This window comes from Dermochelys coriacea, chromosome 2, assembly GCF_009764565.3.
Source record: "Dermochelys coriacea isolate rDerCor1 chromosome 2, rDerCor1.pri.v4, whole genome shotgun sequence".
NCBI lineage: Eukaryota > Metazoa > Chordata > Testudines > Dermochelyidae > Dermochelys > Dermochelys coriacea.
Window position 1 is genome coordinate 9,630,115 of NC_050069.1, and position 20,698 is coordinate 9,650,812.

At 45.8% G+C, this 20,698-nt stretch overlaps 1 protein-coding gene across 2 annotated transcripts in view; it reads left to right on the top strand.

Annotated features, from left to right (window-relative positions):
* GPR20 (G protein-coupled receptor 20) overlaps positions 1-20,698 on the top strand; it is a 35,070-nt gene that overhangs the window by 5,841 nt on the left and 8,531 nt on the right. The window contains exon 1 of one of the 2 annotated variants that reach the window (XM_038391598.2): positions 10,158-10,526. The exons of the other annotated variant lie outside the window; for it this stretch is intronic. The gene's annotated coding sequence lies outside the window, so the exon portion shown is untranslated. Of the gene's footprint in view, positions 1-10,157; positions 10,527-20,698 lie in introns of those variants that run through there. 2 annotated transcript variants of the gene reach the window in all.

The following is a 20,698-nucleotide window of genomic DNA, read 5'->3' on the forward strand; positions in this document are numbered from 1 at the left end:
GGCTACGATGAGACGGCAAATTTTTAAAATAAAAAATGTGTAGTTTATTTGTTCTGGAAAAGGAAAGAAGACAAGAAGAAGCACAATCTATTTTAACAATCCTTGTGTGATCTGAAAGATTTTTGCAAAGGAGGAACCAAATTTGTCCAGATGAGAAACTTGTCAACCTGAGGGCATCCCCTAAGTTGCATTATAGTAAAAGGAGTGAATTGCAGCTGCAAAACTGCTTAGGTAAAAGTGGGGCAATGCATGCTGGGACCTGTAGTTTCTGCAGGCTGTACCTGTCATACAGATTAAGGTGGACACACTCCGCTTTTCAGGCACAAAATATTTGGGCCCCACGCCAGACTCGACTTGATAAACTGAAAAGGTTGATTTCTTTCTCTTTCCTGCTGATAATGTCTCAAATTTTACTGCTGTCGAAGCCGACACGTCACCGTAAAGAGAACGTGCACCAACAGCAGAAGCCATGCCAAGGGATAATTCAGTGCTACTTCCTTTCAGTTTCAGACAGAAATGTAAACCCAATTCATGATTAAGTCATATCGAGTTTGGACGCCTCAAATATATGTGTGTCTATGTGTATGATGGATACACGTGGGTGTGTACAGACAGAAAATAGGTATGTTAAAACTGCTGTATATTCAAACCAAGTGCAAACTGTAAACTGGACTCTATTGCGTCCATTTGGCCAACTAGGTTTTGTAACAGATTTGTGGGTCTACTGGTTCCTGGGACCAGCTAAAGCCAACAGCCACCAATGGAACCCAATAGAGGGAGGCCAGCTGATTTTGTTTGAATTAAGTGGACTATCATTTCCATTAGGGAGATCCAACATGATCATGTTCAAGACTTAGGTGGGCAAGAAACAGGATCTGGTTTGGGTTGATACAGGGCACAGCCCAAGACAAAATAATGAAACATAATGTAACAACATAATGAGAGAAATCTGCAGAAGTGAATCAAGATTTTACAACACAGGCAGTTTGTACTTAAGTCCCTGCCAAGGAACTTGTCCCGTGTCTATACATGAGGGTTGATTGAGGGGCCTGAGTCTTCCAAGAAGATGAATTATGGATGACCTTCTGATTTAGTTCTGGCCCTTCCCCAAATATTGCCTTTAGTTACCTGCTCTTCAGCAAGTTCAAGGCTTCCTTGGTAATCTGCAGTCAAGAGGTACTCTCTGCTGCTACATCCCTGAGGGGGGAAAAATTCCCTTGGACTTTTGGTTAACCAGAGCTACCTCTGAGATAGCAGAATGCAGCAGGGTCACTCCATTCAGCCAGTCCCTAGGAAACAGGAAAGACAAAGCTAATTAATAATGTATTATTCTAGAGAGAAATATTTCTGAAGAAGTAACAATTGAATATACTGTCATCTTACTAACAACACCCTCCAATCTGATTATCAGGGCATGTAGAATTCTGCCGCACTGTTTTTTAGAGTTTAATAGAAACTGTATATTTTGAATTTTTAACAGTTTTAATTCCAATTTCTGATAAAGCCCCCTTAAATCAGATCTCCTAATTCTCCCCCCCCCCAAAAAAAATCCCTTTTAAATATCAGTATTTCTGTACCTCTAGTGTTTATAAGGGTTTTTTCAGCCAGGAGGAAACTGAGGCACCAGCCGGGGAAACTGAGGCACCAGCCCTGCAATGAGCCAGGAGCAGAGGTCCACTCACCCAGAGCTCACTGTCGGATCGGTGCCTGGCTGACTGAAGAACCAAATTACTATAAAGTAAAACTATCCTGGGGAACTGCCAGTGCAAAGGAAACAACTAGGCAATTAATAGAGAGAAAAAAATCAGTTATTTTACCAGGTTCTTTCATATACTGCAATTTTACAAACCACTTGTGGAGATAGCAGTCACAGAATTTGCAGAGAGAAGTGTGATTTTTGAAGATGACAGGGGCCCTGTATTTTATGTACTTGGTTATAGGCTTTCACCCTAGTATTTATTATTATCCATTCCAATCATGCCTAACGCTCCAACTGAGATCGGAACCCATTGTCCTGTACCCACCCCCCAGGAGAGACAATCCCTGTTCTGGAGATCTGACCGTCTAAATTGACAAGACAAAGGGTTTGCTGGAAAAGGAACCCTTAGCATCCCTGTTGTACAGATGAGGCACTATCTGAATGACACAAGGCCCCAAAGGCATTTTGGGGTAGAGCCAGCAACCCTCTTCTGAATGTTAAGTCAGTGCTTTAACCCTAAGGCCCTGACGTCACTGGGGCTACTCACATTCATAAGTGCTTTGCTGACTCGGGCCCTAAGGCGGTTGTCCTGCAACTGACCATACAATCACATACACAAGTTGCACAATCGGGGCCTAGGGATGTATCTGATTACCTCCCCGGTATTGGTGAAGTTATATTGACAACACCCTTTTGAGACCAGGCATGTCTACCGTGTGACCCTATTCTAGGGCAGGTGCAATCAAATTCTTCATGGGTAATCTGAAAGTGCCGTAGCTCTTTTTTTCTCGTTTTTCTTCCTGTCCGTCAAAACACAGAGATCGGTGACTGCATCCTGCTGAAATCTGAGCCAATTCAGCACTGCTAGTTTAACGCTGCCTACTATGTGTAAAGACAGATGGGCTCAATCCAAAGCTCTGGATCCAAACAACCCTGGTTTTATGGGAGGAGTGTCTGAAATCCAAACCCTGATCCTGACCGAATTCTGTAGTTCAAGCCCATCTGTGCATTTGACCCACAGCCCAATCCTGTGAACATCTTTGAGTCAGGCAGGACACTTGTCCCTGGAGCAAGGGCAGGAATTCAGGGCTGGCCCCTCTGTGACTAGTAGAGGTCCCCAGTGACGAAGGAGGTCACTTCAGCTCAGTTGCACTCTTCTCTCCTGTGGGTGCCCAGGGGATGTGTGGAAGGTGTAAGGAGCAAATGGGTTTAGGAAGGGTGGGCTTCCCGTCACAGGACTCAGCTGAAACCCAGGTGGTTACATTAATGTAATTTTCTTGCTGTTCGCTGGAGGGAAGGGCCTTGCCGACTGAAACTGTGTTTCCCTGTGAGTCATTTCAGCAGACCCCTGTGTCTTCAACTCATCTGCCGAACCCACAATTCGCCAGGTTTCCCCACTCTCGCCATAAAGCCGCCCTCCACTCTCCCGGTAGACCCTGGGCAAGCCCAGCTCCAGCCACTGCACCTTCCCAGTGACTCCAGCTGAGGGAATTACCCCACTGGGCGCTGACCTGCCAACGAGCTGGGACCTGGGCAGGAGCAGCTTATAAGGGGGGGGCAGTGCTGAATTCACAAGTGCATCTGTTATGCAAGAATGATCGCCTTCCTCCCACACACACACACACACACACACACGCACACATCCTCCTGCTCAAAATGCAAATGTCCCTCCGCATCTCCCTGACAAACAAGCCCAGCAGGAAATCCTTTGCTGGGAATTAAAGAAAGATCCACGTGACACTGCAAAACTGGACATAGCATTCTTGGCAGATAGCTTCTTAAGCTTAAAAAAAGAAACAGCTGCTAGTGAGAGCAATGGCATAGTGATATAACATGGAGTGGTGCCGGAGGAGGGACCTGAGTTCATACCTGGACCATCAGGGCAGTTCAGAGGCAATGTGGTCCCTTCAGAGCAGGAGAGACACTCTCACTGAGGTGGGTTGGACACAGCTCCCTTTGGAGCTCACAAAGAGAGGTCAGTCGGGAACGTATTAGACTAAAGGACAGTCCCCTAAGGAGTAGTATCCTGATTGTCCGCATCACTTAAAGCTGGCATGGACAGACTGTACTGTAGGGAAGAACCCTGAACTGACCCCCTACATATGGATTAAAAGGGCTTTTAGCTCTGTTCCATCTTCATCTTCCATGACACTTCAGCCAGAAGGGTGGGTTGTCCTTGGGAGGGAATTAAGATCAGGAAGGTGACTTCAACAAAAAGCCACCTTTCGTTCTACGGGGGTAACAAGCAATTGTCCCCTGCTGGTCCATTCAAACCCTTGGGAACCAGAGCTCTTAGAACATGAGGAAATACTAGAGCCCGTTCATGGAGGCAAGGATGCTGCTTTCATAGGAGAAGGGAGGAAAGAAAGAACAGATGTTGCTCACAGCTTAGGTTCCTTCATCCAGAGGATCCACCATCCCCAGGAGATGAGAGAGGAAGGAAGCCCAACTCATCCACAGCTAGAATCTTGTGCTGCTTAAAACAGTAGGCTGGTGGTGAGCTGAGTCCTGCTTCTTGGGTAAAACCAGTTCATTTTACTGTTACCTTATCCCCCATCTCCCCCACAACCCATTTGTCTGTTCCACCCACCTGTTCTGTATAACTATAAATCCAGGTGGTAAGCTCGCTGGGACAGGGTCTGCCTTTTCCCTGTATTTTTGTAGAGCACCTAGCACAATGGAATCGTGATCTTTGATTGGAGGCTCTTAGTCACCACTGCAATACAAATAGCAATGGTTGATGATGATAATGCTTCAGAGCAGGAGTCAGGAAGGAATATTTCCGCAGTGTGCAGCATGGCCTGGCACAGTTGGCCTGCTGGGTTACTGTATAGAAGAAGGAGGAGGGTGTTTTGTCCTTCTGAATTCCCAGCTATCAGGCACCTACTGGAGGCAAGATGCTCACTGATCTGATCTGGGACGGCCAACCCAAAGAGGCAAACGCCATAGCTGGCAATGAGCCTGAAGCAAATATTTAAGACCTGGATCCGGAATCTGAACCCCCTCTAACATGTTGGTTCAGCCCATGATATAGCTAGGGGACCAGTGTAAAATCTGCATCTCGTTTTAGAACCGGAGTCGCTCCCGACCCCAAGAGCTTGTGGGGCTGGCTCCAGGGTTTAGTTCTGAGCCACCTCCAAGCAGGGGTGAGCCCTAGCCTGGCACAAGGGGGATGTGATGTAGCCAAAGAGCTGCTCCCCCTGTGGCAGCCACCTCAGCACAGCCACCTGGGGTGTGGCAGGGTGCACGGTCACAGGTCCCCTCGTAGAACAGCATGCAAAGGGAGCAGGAGGCGGAGATGTAACCCAGGGTAGAGTTTGACTGAGCAAGTCTTGGCCCTGTCTGAGCCACCAGCCCTGATGGGTTATGTCTGATCTGACAGCCGACTACTGGCAGCAGTACAAGTCATTGTACTTCTTGCGGCATGTTAGGGTTAGGGCTGTCGTTCAAAATCGAGCGTGGGAGGCTGGGAAGCAGAGCTTGGTTTCCGGTCACGCAGTGGATTGAAAGTAAGTTGGGCTCAACAATACTTCAGGGGACCCAAAATGTCAGCTCCCGCCCCATGCAGACTCTTCCTTCCAGCCGCCTTGATCCTGTAAACCTCGATTTGCCCCTGGAGGGACTCTACTGGCCATCAAAACCCCGTGGCATTCAAGAGCTGTCTGCCTGAGCAATGAATTTTAGCCCTTTCGCTCAGCTGCGATCACTCTGAGCTAACGTCCTCCCTGCCATAACTCCCCCGGAGCCAGCCAGGGACAGGAGGCATAAATCTGGCCCTTCTCCACTCTTGCATCAGGCTCCCCCTCAGACACCTAGGCCCAGTTCCCAAGGAGCGTGAGCCTTCAAATGAGAGGGTGGGAGAACCAGCCTGAATAAAATGAGAACCCTTCTGAATCCTCACCCAGCACGTGAACACGGCCCATGTCAGAGTTGGGAGGAGAAGCCAGGATTGCTGACTCCCAGTCCCCTCCGATAACCATTACAGCAAAATAACAGCCAGCAGCTCTCTCGGAGCTGGGCGTCCTGCGCTCCATGATCAGTTTGACTCGCATCCCCCCTCTTTGCTGCAGGTAAACGAGTTAGGCTAGGGGGGTTGTGAGCAGAGGGTACATTCTATAGGAAATCAGGCTGTCACCTGGTGGAATCTCGCCCCCGTCTCCACTACCCTCCATCCCTCAGATTAGAACTGAAGCCAATGGTTTGTTCAGTGCCCTTTGGAAAATGTTCCCACACTCCTGTCCAAGGATCGCTCTCCAATCACAGAGCCCTTCTCCACTGCTGCTGCTGGAGTGTGGGGAAATAAATACATTTCCCTCGTCAACACTGATGTAAACATGATGGGGCCAAAACACTTGAGAAAACATTTCCATTATCGCTGCAGGTTCCTCCTTCATGTTTCACAAGGAAGGAAGTTCTTGTAAGTTGTGAGCAATGGAAGAAAAATGACCCTGTTTTGCCCCACTATTGTTTGATGAAGTTGAACAAAGAACAGTACTTTGCAGTTTGCCTCCCTTTGCAAAGTGCTTTGAGATCTACAGATGAAAATAGCATTATCCCCATGTTATAAACGGGGATGGTCACGGTGGAGCAGCATTATGGTGACTTGTCCACAGTCTTCCAGCAAATCAGTGTCAGGATTCACATCCGTAACTAACACCAGTCCTCCAGATTCTCAGTCCCGTGCCAAACGCCCTTCATGGCACTACCACCCTGGCTGACCAAGAAAATCAAGGGCCTGGTCTGTAAGGATTGGTGATTGAGGAATTGCTACATATTGGAGGGGGAGAGGCGCATTTTTTCCTGAACCAGTTTGCACATAACTAATAGAGAAGTTGCTATTAGACACATCAGTATCGTTCCCACTGTTCGATTTCAATCAATTATTCTTCCAAGGAAAACCCCACTGATCATTTCAGTTTAAACCACAAGGCTGATTGTACTACTGCCTGAGAGCCCTTTACCGGAGCTGAGGGTCCTCTGGATATGGACTCCTTCCCCTGCCCGACAGCAAGAGGAACACCTTCTTGAACCCTAAAAACCCCATGAAATCCAGATCTAACTGTGTCAAAAGTCCAGGAAATGGTCAGATTCAGGATTTTGGCTTGGCTTATTATAGAGAAAAGAGACAGTGCCACAAACCTGTGATCCAGATCCAGGCTCCTGCAAAGTTCATGGGGATTTGATCTGGGGATTTGGTCAAGGGCCATCACTAACTACAATACAATCTTTCATTATGTGACCACGCAGTTCTGGGCACTGGTACATTCTATGCTACTAATAGAATATTATGTTAAAGAAGTTCATTCATTTTATACTGTTTCTCCAGTGAGCGTGTGTAATTAAGATAATGACACTTCTCATCTGATGTCTAATAGCACTTGGATAAGCAGCATTATCCCTATTTTACAGAAGGGTAAACTGAGGCACAAAGCAGATAAGTGACTATAGACTCCAGGTCCCCTGCCTCTCAGTCCTGTGCCCTATCCTGAATACCCCACTGTCTTCAATATGTTGTTTTGGGTTTAACTAGTACCTTTTCCCACCTAAAACATTTGAACACGCTATACAGTACTTTACATCATTGCATATTCAGCTGAGCAAGCATGAGAAATTCCAGCCCACAAGCTTGGCATTTTTTTTGTTTGTTTTTGTTTTTTTGAAAAAATTATAAATGACTGAAAATAGGGACACAATGGCCCTGATGCTGCCCTTGAGTTGTACTCATGCCTCCTTGTAGTTAATGAAAGCTGTGCCTGCACCAGCATTTGGCTCATAGACCATCTCCACCTTAACTGCAGCATCTGGCTAGGCCTACAGACAGCCATGGGAAACCTGCCTCTCGACACATCATGCCTGGCACAGTCTCACAGGCCATTTGAAATGTTCCAGCTGTTGCCACTGTGAATACAACTCTAAATTCAGCAACGAGGGAGAGTATGTGACAGCAGGGAAAGCTCTCTTTAACCCGTGTGCTAGGGATAGGACTGCTGCGGCTGTGTGGCATGCAAAGTCAGCAGGGGAGACAAAGCAGGGAGCCACCCAATCAATGAGCAGGTGAACAGAACACCAATATCAATAGAATACCAATATCAAGAGAACACCCTGGGAGAAAAATCCCCTCCTTGTCCCTGACGAGGACTTTGGAAAGAAGCCCTCCCAGCACATTTAACTTGAGATTTACTCTCTAGGGCAAAAGCGTGTCTGGAAGGTCTCTGTTACGTTCCCATCACAGCCTGTATAGAGGAGAATGAAGTATTTGCTTTGTTTCCATGGGTTCACCCCTTCTCTACCGTACTCTTCATTCCATTGCATGCCAGCATGGAAGATGGAGCCTTGATAGAGAAGATGGTGGGAGAGTGTGATGCAAACTCCTGCATCAGTCCATTGATTAGCTGGGAAGAGATGGTTCATGCAGCCCTTGCAAGGCTGCTTGCTTTTAAAGTCCCTGGGATTTTGCCACACGCAAGTGACGTGGGTGTCCAGAAGGAAGGCTGTGCTGGAGCTCAGGATGGGAAGGCTAACTGAACTGGAAAGCTCCCGAGGTCAGGGAGGATGTTCCAGAAATAGGGACAGAGAACCTGTTCCTGATTATGGAGAAAACCAAAAATAGACAATTAAAGAATAACACAGAACCACACAAAGTTCAACCTGAAGCTCCCTGGGAAAGCTCCAAGGATGACAATATTCCAAAAAATGGGGTCAATCAACCTTCTCTAATAACCACTGCTCCAGTGAGACACTGATGGGCTGAGTTTACCATTGGTCTATTTATGGGCCTGGCCTATGGACCCAAAGTTCAATCTCCCTTGAACGATCCTGTGACATGCTGATTGGCTGTATCCCAGCCTTCCCCAATTTGTTCTATTGTGTGTCTACACACGGTGTTCAAATATTGCATTAAGCTATTTATATAGAAATTCGGCAGCCATTGAAGAAAACGGCTTTGTAATTAATTATATTTGACACTACTTTTACCGTTAGTGTTAATTTTCATGACTGAGGTGATTCCTGCCTCTGCAGCTGTGGATGAAATCCCCAATGGCGGGTGAAATTCTGTTCCGTAGCAGGGGGGTCTGAGGGGTGCCATGCACATTCCATGCTCCTGAGATTAGTGTCCCCACAGCAACATGCACAAGGGATGGGTGGGAATGGGACAAGGGGGCAAGGCTATGTAGATGCTCCTGCCTTTATCAACATTCCCTAGCCCTGCCCAGAGGCTGTATTACAGTCAAAGGGGCTACTGCGGTAGTGTTCATGAAGTGACTCCAGACACTCTCTGTGACCATTGCCTTGGGAGGCTTGTCTTGTGTTGGCCCTGTTTCAGGAAGAAGCTCTTAGTTACTATTATCAATAAAATGGGTTGGATGGTTTGTTTGGTGAACTCCCTCGGGAAACAACACCTTCTCGTCTGCTGCATTCAGTGTCAAAGAGGAGTTGGACATTCGCAATACATGCGCATGTATTGAGAACTGGGTTTCTTTATTTAGCCAGGCCTGACCAATACTCAGAACAGATCATAATAATCCAGCTATCAAACCACTGCTACTGAGACTGATTCTGTGGTGAAACTTCTAACCACTTTGTGGCCTGTCTTCAATTGGTGCCAATCTGCTCACTCCTTTCAGTGTCTGAAAAGCTCGCAGCTGGTTAGCTAAGACTCTGCAATCATGCTAATCATAGTATTTGATATAGTGCCTCTCTTTCGAATATCTCAACTTGCTTTATGAACAGTAATTAAACTCATCATTCAGAAGTGTAAACTGATGTGCCGAGATATTAAGTAGCTTGTCTAAATTCATACATATGGGAACAGAACCAGGAGTCCTGACTCTCTACTGGTCTAACTTATGAGCTACTTACCACTAGGCAGATAGCTGTCTAAACTTCTATCAACACCATCATTCCAATGAGTAGGATTTTGAAAAGGGAAGGCATTTATGTTTCTTCTTCCCAAGCCATGGCAAGCAAGTCATCTGGCACTTCAAAATGCCAGCAGATTCCACAGACTAGATCAAAAATTATTTATCATTTGCAATGTGGTAGCACCCAAAATCTGTAAGACACAGTAGTCCCTGTCTAGGCAATTTCCTCCCTTTTTGCTCCCCCAATATGTCCTTCTCATACCATGCCCAACCCATGGTAGAGATTCAGGCTCTGTATGAGAGCTTGGCAGGAACAAAGCAGTATGTCAGATGGTATCTATATTAATGAAAGTGCAAAAGATGGTCTGCAGGAGTGACACAGCCTCTCGCCTGTCCCCTGAATTCACCAGCGGAGAAGGAAGCTCTTGGAGATCTTGATAAGAGCAATGAGACTAGACAAAGGCAATTTAAAACTTGACTTACACCCTGAAGCAAAAAATATGTCTCCTGATTTGTACCAAGGAGGGGAAGCTCATCTTCCCTATCGAGACAGGAAAGCTACCCCAGGGCAATGGACACAGAGATTTATTGAATAGAGATGCTTAGGCATTAGTATCATAGGGAAGGTCTTAAGTCCTCTCCGACATTTCTAACACTTCATAAACTTCAGACAGACTTGGGCAAGAAGCCAGATGCTTGCAAAGAAATTCTGAATGCTGAAGGCAAGAAGTGGAATTTTTTGTTAGTATATTTTTTCTTCTTGGTTTCAATGCTATATTTAGGGAGGTGGGGAGAGGGGAGGGGAGAGAGAGAGAGAGAGATTAGGAATTTCTTCATCTTCTGTAGTCACTCCAGTTGCTCTGCTCCTCATAACCGATGTCTCCTTTTGGGATAATGTTCAGTTCCACAAGGGAATTTTCTTAACCAGGGCTTCTGTAAGGGCAAAAGAGGAAACCAGATCAGAGGTAAGTCAGCCTGTCACTTCTGAGGCAGCACAGAATAATTATTGCTCTGATGAACAATGATCAGTTATTAGCCATGGAGAATGACTGAAGTCGTTTCAGAAAAGGTTTGGCGTAAATGAATCAACTCTGCTTGGTCATTCCAGGGGACTGAACTCAGCAATCAGTGCTAGCAGTTTGAGAGTCCAATAATAGGCAGCTGTAGCTGACTCAGATCGTCCATGGATTGGGAGGAAAGGTGCAGATGTAGTGCACACTAAACAGTGGGGTATATAAGCTCTCCTGGACTTGATTTTCCCATTGGAATAACTCTCTGGTTTTGGTTGAGTCACTTATTGCTCGTGAAGGGGGAATGAGTCCTGGCCAGGCTCTGTTCCTGACTGTTCTGTGTGGCCTTGTGCACATCCCCTGAACTTCTCTGCAGCTGAGTTTGTAAAATGGTATCACTGTATTTATCTACTTCACAGGGAATTTACCTAATTCACAGTGAGAATTATTTAAGGTTTACAAAGTGTTTTGCATTGCTCATGTGAAAGGCATCACATCTCCATTAACATCTGTCACTACTTTGGGTCTGTATTTGGTCGTTAAACCTGAATTCTTGTTAAAGTTGGCTTATACAGATTAAAAAGTAGGAAGGCCATGCTGCTCTGTGCATTGTCTCTTCACACATGGCACAGAAAGCTAGGCTTGCTGAGGGCTGGAGAATGGTGCAGGTCTAAGCTTGACGGCGCAGCAGAAAGTGAGAGAACCTTTCAGAAAAATGCAGCTTTCCTTCTTTTAATAAAGTGCCTAGGTCACTATTAGAAGAAACACTTTAGCATGGTAACATGACATGCCCTTTTGATATGGCTGCTACTAGTGGAAAATTGGGGTAAAATACTCGATCCGTTGCTCATTTCAAACCTTTTCCTCAGGGAAAATTAAACTTGCAAAGCCCATACAGTTGGTCGGAACTGCAGTGAGCCTGGCATGTGACTAGTGCTAAAATTCTATGAAACAAGAGGTGAAAATTTACCTAAAAAGAGTTGAGACTCAGACATTTGAGAATTCAACCACACAAAAGTTTATTTCCTGTGGAACCTTTATTATCGATCTATAGGGAGAGAAATAGAAGAAAGTCCTGTCCAATGGAAAAGGCAGTTGTTTGGGAGTCATAAAATGTGCAGTTTCTTTCCATGTATGCCACTAACCTGCTATGTCCCTCGGTTTCCGCATCAGTAGAAAGAGAATAAGGGTACTCGCAAAACACTTGGAGATCACGGGGTGAAACTGCTATTCTGAAGTATTTTGATTAGCATTCAGGAGAAGCAGTATACACTTTGCCCTCTGCACTTTCACTCAGCATTTGAACCAAACTCTGGAGTAGCCAGTAGTGTTCTTTCTAGTGGCAATGACTAAAATACAGGAAGCCTATGTGGGGAAGTCATATGTTGGATGACATGCCGATGGAGTGATTCTCATAGGTCTGCCTTTGTTTGGCACATAACCCTGGGCGAGAAAGTTAAGGGACCAAATGTAACTCCCTGTTGAAAGGTTCTGCCATTCATATTCCCAGCCAATTCTGCTCAGGCCTGTTGTCAAATGTAAGAGCAGACAAGCAGCTGGAGGAAAAATAAAGAGCAGAACTTCAACTTAATAAACAAATGGCTCATGGCTCAGAGGTCTTTCCAATAAAAGAACCTTCTCTTTCCAAAAGGTACTGCACAGATGTCTTTTGCCTCTTGTAGGGAGTTACTAGATAATAGAGATACAGAGATGAAGGACAGCACGACATACGATGTATTTCTTGCCCCTGCTCACTAATCCATCTCTACCAGTGTCCTCGTAGCATTCAAAATCTCTGAACTTCTTTCTGAAAGTGGCTCCTTTTTAAAAATAATAAAGATCCTGTTACAAAAAGGCCTGTCTTCCTCACAGACATGGACTTTCCCCCGGTTATGCTGATCCCTCAACCGGGACTGATGGATCTCAGTCCTGGATCCATGAGGTCTGTATTCCCACACAATCTCCGGTCTAGAGATGAAAGTAGTGTCCACTGGAGATATGTCATTCCAATGCTTCTCAGCGATAGATGCGTTTGTTTCTAGCTCTGGCAGATTGCGAGATATTGAACCTTCCAAATCAAAATGGGAGAGCTTAATAGATAATTTGTACAGATATGAAAATGTACCGCTCAATTTAAGGCTTTACAGGAAGAGGGACATACAAAATACTATGGTTTCAGAGTAGCAGCCGTGTTAGTCTGTATTCGCAAAAAGAAAAGGAGTACTTGTGGCACCTTAGAGACTAACAAATTTATTTGAGCATAAGCTTTCATGAGCTACAGCATCCGATGAAGTGAGCTGTAGCTCACGAAAGCTTATGTCTTAGTCTCTAAGGTGCCACAAGTAATCCTTTTCTTTTTACAAAATACTATGGCACCAATAAGATGTTTGAAAAGTCTAAACATTTCAGGAGTAACTCTTCTCTAAAATGTGGCATAAACAAGTCTGTGGTGGCTTGAAGGCTTTATTGGCACTGAGATAGGCGACCAGGGTAATGTAACCATTTCTGATTCATGATAAGAATAAACTCATAACAGCACTGACCATTGTGTGTGTATATTTAGTGACAGGCAAGTGACATATTTCTATATATATATAGGTCTTCTTCCTTCACGTCTACTGGTGTAAATCAGGAGTAACTCTGTTGAAGTCCGTGGAGTTACACCACTGCAAAATAGACATAGTAATAGACAAGCCCTTGAATATTTCCTAGTATGCGGATTTGTATTTTCACAAGCTTCAGTCCATATTTTCCATGCTTGACCAATGACAGGGCTGAAGGAGTGCAGCTCTTTCCGGGTTTTAAATAGAGTCTCCAGAGTGTCTAGCATTGCTGATATTTCACCAGAGCATCGGCTTCTAGCCTGCTTTCAGAAAGAATGCATCTATGCCCAACTGAATGGCTCGATTACACTTTAAAAAAATAATTCTGAAAAACTGAATTTGCCTTCTTTTGATTGATAAAAATCCCTTTAAGTCTTTGGCATGACACTGATGGGACGTTAGGATATATAATTGCTGGAACATAGGTATAGTTTTCTGAGGGGACGCTCCCACAATGTGATCCATGAAGGGTCCTGCATCCTTGTAGGTCAGATGACAGGATCCTAGCCCTAGACTGCAAGCTCTGAGGAGCAGGGACTGTATACACCTGTATGCATGTGTAACCCACCGCTCAGTGTGTGTTGGTGCTGATCCGCAGAGCCAGTGAACTGTTAAAGCCACAAGCTACAGAAGTTTGGCTCTTTAGCTCAAGTTTTAGCAGGTCATGCTTTTAGCTCTAGTGGGCTGCAGTTCAAACCCCAGTGTGCCAGCAGAGAGAGTGGATAATAATTCAAGGTCCATGAGTACTTCCATTCTAACCCCCTTTTCAGTTACTTTCCAACTTCCAAACTTTTCGCCCATCAGAGCGAAACTTTCAGGGCCTTGCTTTTTCTTTAAGTTTGAGCAAAATACTTCCACATTTATAAAACCCTTGTGACTTTTTTGAAGAGCTCTAAATGCCAACGTACTGGGGAAGCTTGGCAACTGGGGAAAGTTGCATTTGGCATGGAAATAGCCCTAACAGAAAAGAAATTCATTGGAGGGATCTGGTTAAAAAAAAAAAAAAGCTGGGGCGCAGGTTTGATTTGACTAAGTTATGAGGGCTTGAAAATTGTCTTCTCTGCAGACGTAGCAGACAGGGTCTAATTTTTAAAAAAGACTTGAAACAGGCTTTTTTTTCCTAACCAGTGTTCTGGGTGAAAGAACACACCTGACTAGAGTTAATGTGGTGTGCGTGACCTTAACTGCAGCGTCCTCGCTTTGCAGGGTTTCGTTCTGCAAGCCGGATGCTGGCATAACATAGTCTTTTCTATGAGAAAGGGTAATAAATGTGAACAAGTGTGAAAAGTGCTGAACTGACATTCCTGAGTACTGAAATTCTGAGTACTGAAAAACTGAGCTTGGTAAAGGCAACTTTCTCCCATTCAGCTCCAGCCGACTTGTCTCAATTGTGATATGATGGGGGCCAGTCTAGGGGTGATTGTGATCAGTCAGGGACAGATTTTTAAAGAGATTTTAGGCACCAAAAGATGCAGCTAGGTTCCTGGCAAGATTTTCAAAAGCTTAGTGGTGCCTAACTCCCATTGGTTCAATAGGCGTTAAGCACTTTTAAAAAATTTCACTGTGTCTATCTGCATCTTTAGGGGCTTAATTCCCTTCGGCCGCTCTGGTACCTTCAGACCTTAGCTTCTGCTGAGAATGTCAATGAGAGTGCCTCTTAGTGATGGTTCTTTTTGTGATGGAGTCAACTGTCCCCCAGAAAAACCAGCACATTCCACAAAGCCTGTGAGCTTCCCCCGGATTTGTTTAGCTAGTTTCCTTTCTTCTGAACAATTCTGAACTCAGGGTATTCTGCTGGCAGTATGCAGCAAAGCCATCCTTTCCAAGCTCACTGAGATACACATGGCATAAAAGCTGTCCTCTGTGCTCTGTCTACAAAAAATACCATATTTGGCCAGTTTGAGCCATAGTTGAGCAGGAACTTGCCAGCACACGGATCTGACCATTTTAAATCGAAAGAGAGCAGGTTTAACCCTTCGTTTATAAATAAGATGATAAATCACTGGAGGAAATTTAAACACAGAGTGGCTGCAAAGTTAAACACACGCTGAAGCCATTCCCAGAGAGCTGGGTAACGTTCGAAGGCAGGAGGTGGGGGGGGGTGGGAATTAGCCCAGCTGTTCGGATTTAGGACTGTGAGACGGGGAAAAGCCAAAGCATTAACTTTGACTGTTTATTTGCATTACACTCTGGCTTGTTTGTTAATGTTCTTTTCGGTCTTGGCTGTCGCAACATATGGATCTCTCATTCCCTCGCTCTGTGCCCCCATGCCAAGATCCTATCTGCATATGTCGCTAAATAACCCGTTAACAGTGCAGGTGCTGCTACAACAGAGCTTGGTTAATTCCCCCTGGCTGCCTGTCTTCTGCATCCCACTTTGCATCACAGGGCCTGAGCCAAAGGCCAAGTGAAAAGACTTCCCTGGTCTTTGCTAAGCATTGGATCAGGCCCCTAAAGCCAAGGCTGAAGTCGGTGTTTGCTGCAGAAGCAAAACTAAAAATGCAGTGAATGAAAACTTGGTGGTCAACTCTGCCCTGCTGGGGGTGGCCCAAGAGTTCCAGGGCTGAGCTACCCATGAGAAATAAGTTGACAACAGGGAAAGAGACTTTAGGGTCTGGTCCAGCAAAGCAGACGTCCGTTTCCTATCTGGCACAAATCCTCATGGAATCAGGGCCGGCTCTAGGGTTTTTGCCGCCCCAAGCAAAAAATTTGCCGCCCCAAGCTCAGGTGGGGCTAGGGCTCGCAGGCGGCACTGGAAGTGGAGGGAGCAATGTCACCTTCTCCCAGCGCCTGCAGGGGCTTTCCCGCCTCCCCCGCCCAGCCGTGCAGAGAAGCTCCGATATAAGGGGTGGCACAAGGTAGCGCAGCCCCGGCTCCCCGGCAGAACTCGCCCTCTCTTCCCCAGGTAGTGGCTGGGCCCTGGCAGCTCAGCATCCTGGGGTGGGGCTTCCTCTTCCCGCTGCGGCCGGGGGCGTGGCTCCCTCACCCCGTCGAAGTGGCGCAGCTCCGAGAGCGCAACTGCCCCGAAAAGAAAGGCTGGCCGGAACGCCGCCCCTGGAAATGTGCCGCCCCAAGCACGTGCTTGCTTTGCTGGTGCCTACAGCCAGCCCTGGATGGAATCAGCCCATGGCATGGGTCAAGGATAAAGAATCGCAAAGAGAGTTGCTCTTCTAACACTGAACAAGGAGCTTGATCAGAATAAGGAAAACAATAGCAACTCTAAGCCTTTGTTTTCTCCCTTTCCCAACCATCCCGCCTAGCTGCCTGCTACAGATTTAAAGAAACCAGGGGTATGTGCAGGAATTTAAATGTCACTGTTTTTGGAGGGGCAGGTTCTGTGCCCCTGCTGCAGCTCTGGGACCAGGGGAGCTCGCTCTCCCCACCCCAACCCCAAAAAGAAACAGATACAGATCCTCACAACCTCAGGTGTTGAATCTGGCCTTTGATAATAAAGTATCTGACAGTGGTGTAGATAACTGAACAGTTAGGCTGAAACCAGATACTTAGACGATGATTAGGTCTGCAGAAATGGGTAGGAATTTTGGGGGAGAAGAAGCTTTTTCATGATATTATGGTACTTCCACTCTGTTGTCACTGCGACACGCAAATGAAAATAATTGGATAAAAAAAGACATAGATCTGAGCAGTGAAGATCTGACGCAGTCCAGTTGCAAACTGTCCCAGCATGTCAGGGGTGCTTGTGCCAGAGAGGTAACATGGTCCTGTGAAAAGTGCACCCGATTTGGAATAAGGAGACCTGGGAGACCTCTGGAGAATCTTGACTCTGCCGCTGACTTTCTCTTTGCCCTTCAGCAAGTCACTTTGGACTAGATTGCTAAAGGTGTTTAGAGATTGCTGCACTCAGCATTGCAGTGCCCAACTGAGTTAGGTGCTTAAGTCTCATTTTCAAAAGGGATATAGGCACTTAGGAGCCAAAATCCCATTGGCAACCAATGGGACTTAGGTTCCTATGTTCCTAAATCACTTGTGAAAAATTAGACTTAGACTCCTAAATCAGGTAGGCATTACAAAGTTGAGTGCAGCAATGCTTAAACCCCTACAGAAATCTGGGCCTTTGCCCCTCTGTGCCTCCATATCCCCATTTTACAGAAGAGGACAATATACCTTTTGTCAAGCCCTCGGAGCTCTACAGCTGAAAAGTACTAAGTAATATTAACTGGGATTTTGGTCCAGAGCCATCTCATTTTTAAAATATGGGTGGAGGGTTTTTAGTTTTTGCCCTACCAGCTCCCCAATCCCTAATGCATATTACCAAGCGAGGGGTAGAAAAATAATAGAATGTGACCCAACAACAAAAGTCCACTCACCTTATATTACAACTCTTCTGTAACGATTTCAAATCTGATCTGGAGAAGGCGCAAGCTCTCTTTTGCATGGGGCCCAACTTGCGGCTTTTGCATTGCCCGCTAGTGAGGAAACCTTTAATGTAGGGATGGCCAACCTGAGCCGGAGAAGGAGCCAGAATTTACCAAAGTACATTGCCAAAGAGCCACTGTAATACGTCAGCAGCCCCCCATCAGCTCCTCCCCGCCCCTGCTCCCAGTGTCTCCCACCCACCAGCAGCCCCACCGATCAGTGCCTCCCCGTCCCTCCCCGCACTTCCTGATCAGCTGTTTTGTGGCATGGAGGAGGCTCTGGGGGTGGGGGAGAGGAGTGAGGGCATGGCAGGCTCAGGGGAGGGGGTGGGAAGGGGTGGAGTGGGGGCAGGGCCTGTGGCAGAGCCAGGGGTTGAGCAATGAGCACCCCCCGGCACATTGGAAAGTTGGCGCCTGTAGCTCCAGCCCTGGAGTCAGTGCCTAGACAAGGAGCCACATATTAAATTCTGAAGAGCCGCATGTGGCTCCGGAGCCCCAGGTTGGCCACCCCTGCTTTAGCATAACCTTTTGGGCTTTGTTACTGAGACATTGGTACAGGCACAAGGGACACCAAATAGAAGCCAACTCCATGCCATCCTGTATCTAATTTTCTCTGACACAGATCCTTCCCTTTTCCATGGAGGCAGGGTGAACAGATCTAAACCAACCATTTTGGCCTCTCCCTTAGAAAAATCCAACACTGTAAATTCAGTTTGACAGACAAAGGGTTACCTACCACCTTTTGGATGCTAGGTCTGCAAAGGCCAAGACCGTGCTTCACTTTAAACTGGGGCTAGGTGAACAAGCCATATGGTTTGCCTCAAGTATCCACAGTATATGAACAATATTCCTTGAGGCCGGGGCATGTCCATTTTATTTGCCTGTAAAGCACCATGCATACCTATGACACTCTCAATTATAGGGATAATGAGGCATGTTTACAGCATATTTTGCTCAAGTTGCTAACTTGAACTGAACTGGAGCAAAGGAAAATGTAGGGTGAACATTGGAAATTCCTATGCCAGAAGAAGAAAAATCACACAGGAGAAGTAGTGGAAGCTCATAACTTGGGACATTTAAAACTAAACTGGATGCGTAGAGACGATGATAGACAAAGAGCAAATTGGATCACATGACCAAGGGCAGCTAACAATTCAAATTTGGTTGTCTCAATTCCCAGGCTTTGTTCTCACTGCCTGATGTAAATTACAATGAAATATTTTTGGTGCCGTGATTGTCTAAAGGCGTCTATCTCCAGCGTTCTGCTTTCTCTGATTTGGATTACTGTTTCGGTGTGTTTTTCATTTTTATTCTCATTTGCATTGTATCTGACTCTTACTTGGGGACACCAGCGGGAGTGTTTCTTTGACTTTCATGGGGGATTAGGCCTTTGGTCTCATATGTTTAATTCTGTCCTAACTTTAATATAAATTAAAATGCCATTGCCACCCTCAGTTCGAGCTTGAGAGGTGGAATAGAGACTGTGTTATTCTGTATTTCAGACTCAGGTAGAAACTCTCAGATTGAGGCGGGGCAGAATTGGATTTCCGTTTTTTTACCATTTCAACAGATAATATCAATGTTCATTTTAAAGCATTTTTTTTAATCTTTTTAATTATTTAAATTTTCACAGTGGCAGGAAATTATGGAGGGGAGGGTCAGACAAAGCAGCAAACTTGTGGCTCTCCTTATCAGGGCAGGGCAGAGAAAGGGGATTCTGTTTCATGAAGCATTTTGATATTTCAGATTTGGTTTTGCCGCGATTTGGAACAAAACCCAACAATTTTGAAATTCTCCATGACTTCCCCAGAGCTGCGAACCTTGAGACCCCTGGAAACCCCAGCTCCAGGACCATGCCCTTCATGGGCTACCCCAGAGCCACAGACCCTGAAATCTCCAGTTCAAGGGTCTTCTGCCTCAGGGGCTGACTCTAGAAGCCCAGGAATTCCATGCTGCCCCAGAACCACAATCCAGGGAGCTTGGGAGCCAGTGTCCCCAGGACTTCCAGGTTCCCAGCTCCCCATCAGACCACCAGATAGGCTGCCAAAGAGCTGGGAACCTAGAAGCCTGGGATCCCCAGCAGCCCGCCGCTTTACTGAAATTGAAGCAAAGCACTGTAGCTAATCAGTATTCCCAGATGGAAACCTGTTCCCCTGGCGAATTTTCAACCCGCTCTGCTCGTTAGGTTGCATTTTACAGGGGTAACTATTAACAGGAGCGTCTTGCGGGCAAAGCGACGCTCATTCTGTTTCCAAGAATTTCTCATGAGCAGCAGAGTGGTTGAGCACATGTAGAGAATCTCTTCAAATGCTCCGACGCTCACTTAGAAGAGCACTGGCCTTTCTAGAAACCTTCCTAGGCTTTCTGCAGATTGCACAGGACGTTTCACCTTCTCTGACAGGAACTCCAAGGATATTTCAAGTTCTGTTAATTCTGTTTACATCTAAGTTTCTCATATTACTAAGTTTATTCATTGATCTCATGTGCTTTAAGCTCGTTTGGCCCCGGGCTTTCAGTATTATCTCGGCTGATGCTCTCGGGGGCAGGGAGGATGGGGGTTTAACCCGCAGGTCCCAAAGGCTGATTTGAGGTATTCCAGATGTTTTTCAAACCACTTATTTCAATCAGCCAAGTTTCCATGTATGTAGTTTTTATACCAATATGTTTAAAATAGTAGGTAAGCCGGGAATGATTTGAAAATTAAACTGTCGGACCCCGGCAGCAGCAGCTTGGTTTGGAATCTCGAGCTTGATGTTGCAATGTCTACAAAGCTCTAGAAGCTGCTACACAGCCGACTGAGTCTTGGCTGTAAAATGAAACTGTTCCTTACTTTTATGGCGAAGGTAACTGTCTGGAAACTATCTGACTGTATCTGAAGAACGCAGACCCTCATCCAGTGATGAGCTGCCAAAATCTTAACAACCGGTCCCCTATAAAAAGTTCTGATTTAAGGGATGTGCCCCAGTATGTATTTTTTGTACCAACAGGGTTACCATATGTCTGTATTTTCTCAGGAGGAATTTTTAAAATTTTAATTTTAATTTTAAAAATTAAAAAAAAATAAAATTAAAATTAAAATTTTAAAAATTCCTCCTGGACGGCGATTTAAGAACCAAAAAGCCTGACCTGTCCGGGAAAATACAGATGT